This window comes from Macaca fascicularis, chromosome 5 (genome assembly GCF_037993035.2).
Source record: "Macaca fascicularis isolate 582-1 chromosome 5, T2T-MFA8v1.1".
Classification (NCBI taxonomy): Eukaryota; Metazoa; Chordata; class Mammalia; order Primates; family Cercopithecidae; genus Macaca; species Macaca fascicularis.
Genome location: NC_088379.1, coordinates 147,974,736 through 147,988,609, shown reverse-complemented (window position 1 = coordinate 147,988,609; position 13,874 = coordinate 147,974,736). Strand labels below are relative to the sequence as shown.

Genomic DNA, 13,874 nt, shown 5'->3' with positions numbered 1-13,874 from the left:
AGAAACCGCCCAGTGAGAAAGTTCTATCATCTTTCCAGCAGATCTCTATGAACAGAACTTACCCACTGCTTGGAGATGGGTGTGTTCAGTGCTGCCCCATGGAGGAGAAATCTAACTGTGTGATGGCTTCTCAAAGCTGATTCACATCTTGACAGGGATTATTTATTTGTTCCTCACCCTCCTATCTCTCTGCATTCAGCTCACTTGGGATAGAGGCTGAGCATAGGAGAAAAGGCTTGAAGAGAAACAAAGGGAAGGGCTTCAGGGGCGCCAAGGAATTTCTGGGCTATAGTGTTTATTAATTGATTCTATAAACATTTATTGAAACTACAGAATATTAGTTATTGTCCCAAGCTCTGGGAGCAGAGTGGTGAGAAAAATAAATGAAACGAACAAACAACTCCCCCCTCCAAAATAACAAAAACAAAACAAAACCCCCCGCAAAGTCCCTGTCCTCACTGGCAAGGCTTATAATGTGATGGTCAAATGTTTGAGGAGTGAAAGGATGCCTAGATGCAGGCAGTGACAGCAGGGGTGACAGCTGGGGGTACATACAGCTTCCTAGTTTGTGAAACTGTTAAGCCCCGACTTAACCCAAATTGATTTCACTGTCCTGACTTTGAGATTCCAGTCTTTTTGCATGGCAAATGTAACACTTGTGTACAAGCATTCGTACACTGCTTTATTTAAACTGTGAATTTAAAACGCCCTCAGGGAGGAGGGCTGGGGTGTCTTTATGGGCTGACTCTGGGCACCTTTACCTTTGAATGGCTCCATCAAAAGCTTTCCGAGAGAGCCGCCAGGTGGCACCTGTAAGGCGCAGATGGGGAGAGTCATTTGCCCCACACCCTACACAGCCGGGAATAACCAGGGTGCGTGCTTTCCCCTGTGGGCTTGTTGGCTAGGAAGTGGGGGAGTTTTAGTCTCCGTCCAGAGCGCTTGCTTACATACCCCGTTTTCCTGATACCCCAACACACTCAGGGCGGATTTGTCCTCACGCACCAGGGATATCAAAGGCATGTCACAGGCTAGTTGGGAGCATCTCGGCCTCAGTCACCCGCCGCGACGTGGGGACTGGCGGTGGGTGGCCGAGGGCTGTTCTGAGCTGGTCTCCCCAGCCCGACCTCCGCCCGGGGCAAGGGGGAGGAGAGGCAAGAGACAGGGGTCCCAGCGCGGCTGCAGACGGGGGTCCCGCGGGCGTGAATGGATGCCTAGACGCAGGCAGTGACAGCAGGGATTCCAAGCCCCTTCAAAAAACCCTCGGTCTGGGGACTGCGCTGCCATAGGCCGAGGACTGGGGCGCTTTCTTCCTCCCGCGGGTTCTTTCTCTGTGGTTTCTCCTGCCCCCGCGGCAGCGTGGCGGCCTCGGGTCCCCCCTCTTCGCGGTAGCGGTGATCCCACAGCCCAGTCTGGGTGTCAGACCCAGCGGGCAGAGGGGCCGCAGAAAGGGGTCGGGGTGCGGGGTTTCAGCACACGGAGCCAGCGTGGTGATTTCGGGGTGGGCAGCCCGGCCACCGTCTCCGCTCTATCAGTAGCGGGAAGCGAGCTGCGCCAGTTGCGCGACTGTCGCTGCCGCGGCCGCCTCTACTCGGTCGCTGGTGACATTGGGAGGAGACCGCTTGGAGAGAGCAGAGGAGGAGGAAGAGGAGCGGGGAGGGTGGGGGTTGGGGGGGGAAGAAAGTAGCAATTGTGCCAGGGGGCGTGTGAGCAGCCGGAGAGCCAGCCGCGCTGGTGACAACTTCTCTGGGGCGCGCGCGGGGCTGGCAGGCGTGGAGCGAGCAGAGAGCGCGGCCGAAGCCAGAGGCTGGGGGAGCTGCTGGAGCCTCGCGAAGCCGCGGCCCGCGCCCTGCGCCGTCACCGCCGCCTGCTAGTTTCCTCCGGGTTCTCAGCCCCGGGTGCTGAGGCTTCGGTCTATAAATAGCAGGTTACAGCTCCTCCTGGGCGCGCACACGCTCACAGGCTCACAAGCGAACGCAGGAAAGTCAGGCTAAAAGTGTCTGCTGCTGCTGCCGCCCCCTACTCCGCCTCCGGGAGAGGTAATTACCCGCCTGGGATCCTAGGGCTCGGTGGGGAATTTTGCAGGGTGGAGTGGCTCGTGGTGGGTAATCCGGAAGGCGAGGGAGCGTGTCTGAGAGCGTGGCGGCACGTCTTGGAGGGGGAAGCCTGTCTGTTTTGCATCAAGTTTCTCAGTCTTGCAGCCTCCATCACCCCTCCAGCTCCTTAGCTTAAAGGGTGGGGGGTGCTGTCTCTCCTTGACTGCTGGGGTACCCCTGTCGCCGCGCCTACCCTCTCGCCGAGCGCCCCTCCGCCTGGCGAGCGCGCGTGTTCGCATTCTCACTCACACACGCACACTCTCCGGGTCCCCGTGGAACTCTGAGCTCTGGCCTCGCTGACCTTCCAAGGCTGCGCCCACCTGCGCTGTCCCTGAGAGACGCTGAGGTTGGCCCGGGCACTCGCTCTCACTCCCAATCCTGATGATCGCAAGCTGCCGCCGCCGCCGCCGCCGGCCTCCGAAGAAGTCCTTTAAGGAATAGGGACAGTGGTGGGGAGTGAGGGTGACTGGTGTTGGGGGTCCTGGTTGCCTTGTTTTTTTGTTTTAAAATTAAATAGCCCATCTCCTTGACCACCTTCATCCCACCCTCAACAACTCATTCTGGCAGAGAAGCCTGGCATGTCTTCTCTCGGCCATCAGGCAGCATCTCTTGTCCTACCCCAAAGAGGTCTCGCTGAGAGGTTAGGGCCTTGGCGCGAGAGTGCCTGGGTTTGGAGTGGGGAGGTCATTGTTTCGGGTCTGAGAACTATGCCGCAGGCTCCTCAAGCTCTCTGGCACCTCTGGCAGGGCCCAGGGCCGGAGAATGTCTGGGAGCCTGCTTCCTGAATGTACTTACAGGCTGGTAGCTGATATGAAGATGAGGATGCTAGAACCACATATACCTGTTTTTCCCCCTTCCCACGCTTCTGAATTCTCCCTTCCTTGGGGGCAATAGTCTCTGCTCCTGGGGAGGCGGTGAGGAGGGGCCCAGCAGTTTCTCTTTGGGGACAAGAGGGTGAGGAAGCACGTATTGTTTAGGTTGTTGCTGCTGCTGCACAAAACTTACTGGAAAAACCCGGTAGGGTTTTCTATTACTCTTGTTTTAATGATGTAAATTTGCTCCTTTTACTCTCTTATCTTCTCCCTAACCAGAACTAGTTTTCATTTCTCTTTCTAGAATGGTATTTGAGGTCATTACATTTTATGACTCCAGATGTTACATTTTGAGTATCTCCTTCCTCTCAGTATGACAGACAGAACTTGTTTATAAAGGTGTGGCTCTGTAAGAAAAAGCCTAAAGACAGAGGATAAATTCATCTTCTCTCTCTCTCAAGATAAGCTCCAGATAGTTCTTTCATAGGTGTACAACTACATTTCAAAGACCTTGCTTGAAAAAGGAATTTTCTTAATGAGTTCTGGACCAGAAATGGTAGTAATCTGACTCAATGATAAAGCAGCACAAAAGGTGCAAGGAATCCTCAACAGGGCAGCTGGCTGATGATGTGTAAGAAGTTGAGTAAAGCAAGGACTGGGCAAGTGGGCATTGTCAGTTCACATAGTATACAAAGAAATGCATCCTCTCCTTTATGCATTGATGCACATACATATATTATGTGTTCCTTTGTGATATAATCCGGTAAAGCATTGTTAGGGAATGATCAATAGTTTTGTGAAAGGTACATGGGCATTAAAGGTTTAACTTCATGAATTTGTAGTAATGTAAAATGCTATTGCAAAATGGATTGCTTTTTCAGTGTATTTCTTTAAAATGTGATTTAGAAGATTGTCCTTGAAAGGTTATGAAATGTGTATGTGAAGATAGGCTAAATGCTCAGTGTCATTAAGAAACATGTTTGCTGATTGAAATACTGCTCTTATTCTAGGAGAGTATTCTCTTTGATTAAGCAAATCAATATTTATTTGTGATAAACTAATGATCATTATGATGTGCATATTTATAACTCAAATTTGCTTTTAACTCTTTATAAAGTATAAGAACAACCAGATAGACCATTTAGTCTTGTCCCTCTATTTAAAGTAGCACGCAATCAAAGGTATAGGCAGAAAATACTTTTAAAATGTTGTGTTCGAGCTTCAGTTTGGGGCTGCAAACTGAATGACTTCATTTCTCATAAGATTTTTGTCAAAACACTAAATGGCTCTAATATCATAGAATCATCAGTTAAACTTGTTTATAAAATAATGCTATTATATTTTAGTTGCATGAAATGGAAAATCATTAAGCTTAGGGAAAAGCCAGATATTTGTTCTAAACTGTGCAACTTGAAAGTAATTAATTCCTTTCTGAAACCTTGGAGTATCTTCTAGTATAAGTACTATAAATCCCCAGATGGGTAACAAAGTTAACTTTCACTACCTTGAGGCAGAACTCAAGATGGCAATTCTTTGAAAGACAGAAAAAAAACCTGCCAACTGATCTTAAAACTCATAGCAGCTAAATGAGTGGCCGTTTCTAGGTAAGTATTTGACATCTGAGAACAAAAAGTTAAAGAAATTGTGGAATCATAATTAGTAAGTAAAATGCTTACTGAATATCTATTACATTTTCTTATTTCATAGTGAGTAATGCCCAGTAGTACTAATATTAGGTATACAAATATCATACCTAATCTGTATAAAATAAATTCTTGTCTTTCACAACTATGAGGATTTTAATAGACAGAAATGCCCTGTTTTAAATAATCTCAAGTTAAATGTTCAGGTGAAAGCTGTGTGAGTCTCTTCTGTATTATGTACCTTAGTTTTTCAACATGTCCTGTATATCTTTCTAAAGCCTTAAGGAATCTTTCCATAGGCCATTTTGTTAATACTTTCAAAAAATGTCGAGTTAGAAACCTTTGATTAGAGAACTCTTTAGAGCATACTCTAATCGTATATACTATAATATTTAGGCTTCAGACATGAGATTATTAAACAATTTTAGTTTAAACATTTATTTTTAGATAAATCCAAATGATGATGCTATGATTGAATTTTGTTGTGCAAAGTACATATAGTCTTTGAGTTCTAAAACTTTAGATCAGTATATACCTAGAAAAGATCAGTATATAACTGGAAAAGACATTAAGATATGTGCAAAAATTTTAATTACTCTTTCAGTCTCAGATGCAATTGTCACTTGAATCAAGGTATGTTAGTTTATTTTTTAAAATGTATTTTCACTACCTTGTGGATTAAAAGAAGCATTTAAAATGTTTAGGAAATTTTATGGATTATATTATATATATAATATACATGGATTATGTATATCCAGTATATTATGTTATGTTAGGATTATTATTTATAAATATATAATATATATATTCTTGAAAGTATCTCACTATCAATGGCATACCATAAGGCCAATGGCATATCTAGGAGCCAGAACTTTAGATTTTTTTCAATGGATTGTGTAATTTCACCAAACATTAGCTGTTATGATAGATGTCATTCTAGCATGATGTGAATTGTGTTTCAATACAGTGTGTGTCCTTAAATAATATATTTCAAACTGAGTTTCTTGAGTTGCAACATTTTGAGTAAATTCTATCTTCTGTATTAGGCAGCCACGCCAACTTGGTTTCCTGATTGTGTATTGAAAGTCTTTAAATAGCCCTATGCAGAACTAAGTGAAATAGAATTGGCAGTAATTTGTTTAAACCGATTAAAGGAAATTTTGAGAAGTTTTTCAAATCATGTAGTTTTGATGATACATTTCTTTGGGAATTATCTAAATCAATAATATTCAAAGGAATGAGGGCAACATCTCCTCCCTTAAAAGGAGAGTATCTATCTATCTATCTATCTATCTATCTATCATCTATCTATGTCTATCTATCTTTACATGCTCTTCTGGTTATGAAAATAAAGCAACGCAACAAACAATGGTGAAATTACTCAATATTGTTCTTTGTTGTTTCACAAGGATAGAAAAGTTTGTGAGATACACAGACAACTTTAATTGTCATGCTGACTTCTAATGATTGGAGTAACAGCATCGATGTAAAGTATCTTCCAAGATCAAAAGAAAATATAATTTTTTAAAATTTTTGTTTACTAGTTGTTTATAATAGATCATTTATTTATACATTTTGAATAGCTTTGAAGGAGAACTTCGAGATTTTTATGTTTCTCAAAAGAGAGTGTGAGTTTTTCAATGTTAAGCGACAATCATTTACAGGGAATCATCTTAATATTTTTTACTATGAAGAATTTGACAGAAATATGAGCCTTTCACTTTAGTTCTTAGAATAGATAGTTGTAGTGCATTAAGTAGATCAGACTTGGGGACTACCATTTTAGAATACAATGAATCAAATAGAATATACTCCCTGACCATCAATAGCAATCTTTCCTTTAGTTCTTTCAAAATGGTTCTCATTCATTTTCATGGAGCTTTGCTTTCTTAGCCAAAAGATCAGAGATGAGCTGTAGCCACTAGAACAACCAAAACACAAAAACTATTCAATGCTGGGAAAATAAAAATAAAGTAGGACTAAAAATCAGTGGGATCTTTAATTGAAGTTTGAACTTATAGGTGCGTGGAGATTATGGCTATTTCAAGAAAGCTTTAAAGTACTATTAGTGATAAGTTAACACTCTATGATGTCTTTTTCAACATCTTCTTATGCAAAACTTGCTAGATAACGACATATTCCACTTAGAAATGAGCACGCATCACATTCATAAGAGAATAGTTGCACAGTTGATGCACAGTAGTTAAAAATCACTTTTTTAAAAAAAGTAAAAATTTTTTGTCTTCATTAATGCAACCTGGAAATCACTTTGTTTTTAAAAAGACAGTATGTCTTTATTAACAAAACTTACAATTTTTTATATTAACTGATCCACTCAGATCTTTTAAATTTTAATTTGAGATAGGGGTGATTTTATGGTATGTGTCATTTCATTTACTTCCAATAGCATTCTTATTTTGAAGAAATTATGAATAAATTATTTTAGACCGTCATTCTGAATAAATTTGGTTTAAATTACAGCATTTCCACTTTGTTGAAGACATCCATTATGCATTTGGCATTAAAGAGACATTCAGCACTAGGTGGCAGTGTGCAATGCTTAGAAACCTTGAGTCATTATAAGTACAATATATTCATTTTTTTAAAGCTTTTCTTTTAAACATAATTTATTTATATCATAGTGAGTTAATAAAATTAAAGTCAACAGGCACCTAAATTCTTAGTAGTATAATCAGAAGATCGATTAAGAGTAATACTTTAAGGATTTGGTTGTAATATTTAACACACTCTGCTTTTATGGGAGATCTGCTTATGTGAGGAACTGTTAGGAATTAATTAAATTAAATATGCTAAAATTCTATTTGTGTCTGGGTAAGAGAAAGGAAAAAAGAAAATTAAATGAACATGATAGAAAAAAGCATATGATTATTCTAAAATAGACATTGTATTAACCATTTGCATTTTTAATCCTAATCCTCTCACAGCATCTGCTGAGCAAATTATTTTTTTCTAGGAATCAAAGACTATAATTATTAATTTTTTTTCTGTTGCATTGCCCTTGGAAGAATGCAGAAAAAATGCAAATTACCTCAGTGATGCTTCAGTAGATCCCTTAATGTTCTCTGTTATAGTGATGACCTGGTCACCAATGACCAAATTGAATCAGCCATGCAGTACTATAATTTATTGGTTTCAATGACAGCTGAAACCTGTTTTACAATTTCTTCTTGGTTAATCTGGATATATACACCCCTGCCTTTGGCTGAATAATTAAATTATGGGACATAGCAGAGTAAATTAATTTATTCTGTCATCTGTGCATCAGAATGCATTCTCTGTATTGTTTAAGTGTCTGGTTGGAATGTCCTCAAGATCAATGTGGTGGACATTTCAGCCATGTTCACTGGATGTGGCTATTGTAAGAATGGAGAACAAAGAAAATAAGTTAATGAACCCAAATTGGCATAATTAAGAAATGCATTTCCTTTTTTAAAAGCTTTTTATTATGTAACATTTCAAAGGTGGAAAATAGAGTAGTACAATGAACTCCCACACACCCATCAGCCAGTTTCAATAATTGTCAAATCGTGGCCATTCTCATTTCATTTACAATCCCACTCACATTTTCCCTCTTAGGAGTTTTTGGAAGCAAACCTTAGAAGTTACATCAAAAGAAATAGACTTGCGAAGCAGTTATTTACAAATACAGTTATCATAAAAAGGAAAATTTAAAAAATAATTACTATAGTAAAAACACTATACATATTTTACTTTAAAAGTCCGAACTCGGCATTAGATAAATTAAGTATCTGAATTTGTTACATGATTGAGGTATAGACTTCAGTTTATGTTCTATGTCATTTTTTTTTTTTTTTTTTTGAGATGGAGTCTTGCTCTGTCGCCCAGGCTGGAGTGTAGCCTCTGCCTACTGGGTTCCAGCGATTCTCCTGCCTCAGCCTCCCGGGTAGCTGGGACTACAGGTGCACGCTACCACGCCAGGCTAATTTTTGTATTTTTAGTAGAGATGGGGTTTTACCATGTTGGCCAGGCTGGTCTCGAACTCCTGACCTCAGGTTATCCACCTGCTTTAGCCTTCAAAAGTGGTGGGATTACAGGCTTGAGCCTACCAGACCCAGTCAAAGTTTTACTTTTATAAGCGGCAGACATTGTAGATATAACAGACCCATGGAATGCAGAAACTTAGCTTTACATGAGTAAAGATTTTACCATCCTCTTTAAAGGTACATGACATATAGTAAGCTATAATTTTCCTTTGGTGTGAATTTAAGTCACATCCTTTTGGAGACTGAACTTCCAGTGAGTGAGCCCAGCGAATGGCCTGGCAGCCACACCCCCATGTAACTTGATGCACTGGTTGACAAATTTTGTCACTTTCTAGGGCTGTCTGTGGTGAGTGTGTTTGAGAATTTGGGAATCTGAGAAATTATTTGGTTCTCCCCTTGGAGAATGTCATGGATCTCCTGAAATACACCTTTTGGATTTCATATAGAGTTGAAGTTTTAAATGAATAGAATGTTTTCAGATTTAAAAAAGTTGATGATAACCACTATGTATGAATCTTTGTGACATTAAGTATCTAAAAGCAAATATAATTCCATTGTAAAAAAATTTGTAATTTGTACCTAAAGGGTTTATGCCATGGCATGATTTTTATACTTGCAAGTTATATAGGCAGCAAAGCATATGTATAATTTTCTTAATATTAGATACATACTTTTTTGACTTTTTTTGAAATTTACTGCAATATTTTTTCATAGGGTATGTTTTAAAGACTGCCTCTCAATTTATTCATTCTATTCATATCCTTTTTCCCATTTTATATTTTGAGTAGGAGTAAAGAATAGTATACACTCAGATTAGTGTAATGAGAAATAATGGATACAGTTGGCTTCTACTCAATTTCTAGGATTTCTTTCTTTTTTTTCCTACTCACTATTTTTCTCATTATAAATGTAATAAGTCTCCATTGAAAAAAAAATGGCAAGTAGAGAAAAGCCTAAAGAGTCAGAAAAAAAGTCATCAAAAGACAATATTGTTAGCATTATATCATATTTACTTCTAGGGTTTCTGTGATTCTTTTAGATAAGTTGAGATACATTATGTGTGTGTGTATGTGTGTGAAAAATGAATGCCTGCTTTTTGTCACTTAGAATTCTATAGTTCAATTCAATTGAATTATTGATTGAGACTTACTATTTGCCAGGTACTGTGATAAGCTCTGTTCTGGTTCATAGCAATAAATACTTACCACCACCACCACCACCACCACCACCACCAACAACAACAACAAAAAACACAAAAAACCACGGACCGAGCGCGGTGACTCATGCCTGTAATCCCAGCACTTTGGTTTGGGAGGCTGAGACGGGCGGATCACGAGGTCAGGAGATTGAGACCACCCTAGCTAACACAGTGAAACCCCGTCTCTACTAAAAATACAAAAAATTAGCCGGGCGTGGTGGTGGGAGCCTGTAGTCCCAGCTACTTGGGAGGCTGAGGCAGGAGAATGGCGTGAACCCGGGAGGCGGAGCTTGCAGTGAGCCGAGATCACGCCACTACACTCCAGCCTGGGCACAGAGACAGACTCCGTCTCAAAAAAAGAAAAAAAAAAAAAAGCACCACATTCCCATGACTGTAAGCACTTGTCTAACTTTTCATTGCTATTTAATAGTTAGGCCTATGAATTATTATCAATTGTTTAGCCTTCCCTCTCAACTTAGACCTTAAGATTATTGGAAATATTTTGCTATCACACTGCGATGGATATTTTCTGTATGATCTCAATATTATCACTCCTATTTTAAATGTTAGAAAACTTATTTTTTGAGAGGTTAAGTGACTTACCCAAGATCACACAGCAGGTAAGTGGTAGAATTGGGTCTTGGACCAAGATTGATTTTACTCAGAAGTCTAAGCTTTAAAGTGCTATGCAATATATCCATGTAACAAGACTGTATTTGTACTCCTTAAATTTATACAAATAAAAAAAGTACTATATTCTTCTACTATTGTTTGAGATTGAACATTTTTGAAATGTGTATTTTTATTTGTACTTCACTTTGTAGGCTAATTCATATCTTTAACCTGTTTGCATATTGAGACCTTGGTTTTCCTTTCATTAAATTTTTTATTTGTTTAAATTTAAACAAACTTGTCTATTCACATGTCATGGTCTCCACCATTCCCTATTGTCATATACTTGACCCTCTTCACTTGTGTATATTATTTGCCTGTCCCTAAAAAAACTTGAGTCTTCCAAAATAGAAAAAAAAAAACAAAAACAAAACACACCTAGAAAAAAATCTTCCAAACTAGAAAAAATCCAAATTGATTATATATTCCCCAAACGATCCTTTATGCATAATAGCATATAAAACAAGGCTTCAGCAAAAGGGAAGCAACATACTGTCACTGTTAGGTTTTCTGACAGTGTTTTTATTCAAATACACTTTATGGCTGCTTAAGACCTAAAACTTGACTAAAACATGATTCGTAGACTTGACATTCTTTTGTGAAATTTAAAAATCCAATAAAAATTATTTGTGTGTGTGTGTGTGTGTGTGTGTATGTGAAATGGGTTAGGTGTAAGACAATGGGTTGGGGAGTAGAGACTGTGATATGTGAATAGACATGGTCCATCTAAAATCAATTAAATTAAATTTAAACAAATATTGTTACCCTGATCTGCATAAAGCAGTTTAAATACATATACTGGTGTTCTTGACTTGAGCTTCAACTGATGGGAAAGGAAATGCCCTTTGGGAGTGGCTTACCACTGTGGTGGCAGGGGCGAGGTGGGCTTCCTCCCTTGTGGTTATGAAGTTGAAGGTGACTTCCAGTTCAGAAAGGCTAAAAGCAATTTATGTATCTGTAGGATCCTTTGCTTTGCCATTTGTCTCTTCTGTAAATTGGAAAATGGTTATTTAGCTCTGACTGGATCAATCTATTGAACATATACATGCTGTCTGAAGATCCTATGATGACAATCATCATAAAATTGCCCAGGAATTGGAAATCTTTAATCATGCATTTTGAACATTCTAGCCAATTTTTTTTCATGGCCAGAAACACATTATAGTTGGAAGGAAACATCTGTTGCTTTTCATAAGAGCTTTGGAACCCAATATGCTTCATTTACACGGTCATTTTATGTACATCGGGCACACTTAAAAATTTTACTCATCACTGAATTTTCTACTCGGCACATTCCACATAAGTAGAAATAAATGTTAACCTCCGTCAAATCCACTGGCTAAAGCTATCCGTAGAAATTGGCAGCTAAATGTAGAAAAACCACTGTACATGCTGGATTGTTTTTCCCTCCTGCTGTTTCAGAAGATATGTCTCGAGCACAAAATATATTTTATTTTTGGGAAGGATTTGTTTATGCTGGATGGTGCTAATGCTGCTAAGGTTTATTTGTACCATAGCTACTTATAAGTGCAGATACGATGGGAATTTATACATACTGTAAGAACAATATATATAGGAAAAAAGTAAGTACACCTTGGGTGATAAATCTTCATTAAAATAACCATGGATTATATCTCATTCTATAAAGCATCTTCTATCTCTTAATGGAGGACTGTTGTGAACTAACATTGCATGAACATTGCAGATTTATTTGCTGATGGGTGAGGTGAAGTTTGTTTGCAGATTATTCAACACAGAGGCTTAATCTTGGGAAGAGGAAAAATGCTTTTTGAAAAATATGAGAGGAATTTGTGATTTTAGCCTAATCATAATTCATTGAAAACGCAAAAGGATCTGTATGTATCATGTTCTTTAAATTAATGGATACTGAGGAATCTTTCTTTACCCTTGTGAATCCTTGTAGAAGACATTTGCAGAGAAATTACTAGAGCTTCTCTCCCGTGGGGAGATTAATGTTTTAATATGCAAAAGCAGACAAGTCACAATTCTTTTGCTCAATGGCACTCTGAACTGCACAGTTTTACTGCTTTATTTTCCCCTTATGTTCTATCTTCCTAAAGACTTCTGTAGAGTCAAATAAAGCAAAGCCATATCTGGCCTGCACTTGAAGACTCTGCTGTATAGAACCGTGGAGCAACTGTGACTTAGATCTGGTGGAATAACTATCTACATGGCAGTATTGAGATTTTCTTGCTTATCCATTTCTTTGAAATTTATTACTCAATTTACTGGCATCAAAGCTGAGTAGTAGAAAATGGTGTGAGGGGAGGATGTATCCTTAGGTCCTGCCACATCTTTGTTTCCAGAAAAAGTAGAAGCCAATACAAGCAGTTCCTTTAATAACCCGCCACCCAGTCTACTACACTCTTGCATCTATTTTTATTTTTTTCCTTTTTTGAGACAGGGTCTCACTCTGTCACCCAGGCTGGAGTGCAGTGGTGTGATCTTGGCTCTCTGTAACCTCTGCTTCCTGGGCCTACCTGATCCTCACACCTCAGCCTCCCTAGTAGCTGGGACTACAGGCGTATGCTACCACACCTGGATAATTTTTTTTTTTTTCTTTTTGTAGAGACAGCATTTTGCCATGTTGCGTAGGCTAATCTCTAACTCCTGGACTCAAGCAATCCTCCCATCTCTGCCTCCTAAAGTGCTGGGGTTACAGGCATGAGTCACTGTGCCTGCTCCACTCTTGAATCTTGTTGCCATTCTCTTCTTTCTGCATGGGTCAACTAAGCCCTGAACCTCTGCATTCAATCCTGTTTCCTCCTGCAGTCTCAGGGATCTCTATGTGGCCATTATTCCTTGTCTCCAGTATCTTCACCTCTCCTTCTCTGCCTCTTTTCTTTGAGCAGGGAACACACTCAAGATTTCCACACATTAAAGCAGTAAGACTCCCTCTCCACTCCATATTCTCCTCTAGCTGCCTTCTTTTCTCTTCCATGGCAGAGCCAAAGATCTTGGCAGAGGTGGTCAGTATTTTCTATACCTTCCCATTTCATTATAGTCTGGACTCCACCTCCACAACTCCAGTGAAATTGCTTTTGTCAAGGTCACTAAAAGAGAGAGACTTCGTATTACATTTCATAGGTACTTCTCTGTCTTCATTTTACTTGACCACTTGGCAATATTAAATTGTGTTAATCCCTTAGAAAAATTCTTGCTTTGGTTTTCTTGATACTGAATTTTCCTTTTATTAAATGTAATTTTTGAATATAAAAGGATCTTGGAGATATATATGTATCTATGTATGTGTAGATACATATATCTATAATCATTAGATCAGTTTGGATAGACTTGACCTCTTGTAATGTTGATGATAACCTTTGTATTCATGAACACAATGCATCTCTATCTTCCGCAGTGTCTTTCAATAGAGTTCAAACATTTGCTTGAGAAAGGTCCTCTACATC

At 39.4% G+C, this 13,874-nt stretch overlaps 1 protein-coding gene across 5 annotated transcripts in view; it reads left to right on the top strand.

Moving 5' to 3' along the window:
* Window positions 1-1,709: 1,709 nt before the first annotated feature.
* Window positions 1,710-13,874, top strand: part of INPP4B (inositol polyphosphate-4-phosphatase type II B) — an 822,790-nt gene continuing 810,625 nt past the window's right edge. For 3 of the 5 annotated variants that reach the window (XM_005555983.5, XM_005555981.4, XM_074040510.1), the window contains exon 1: window positions 1,710-2,036. The gene's annotated coding sequence lies outside the window, so the exon portion shown is untranslated. The remainder of the gene's footprint in view (window positions 2,037-13,874) is intronic. The other 2 variants (XM_045391863.3, XM_015450856.4) reach the window with 1 other exon arrangement.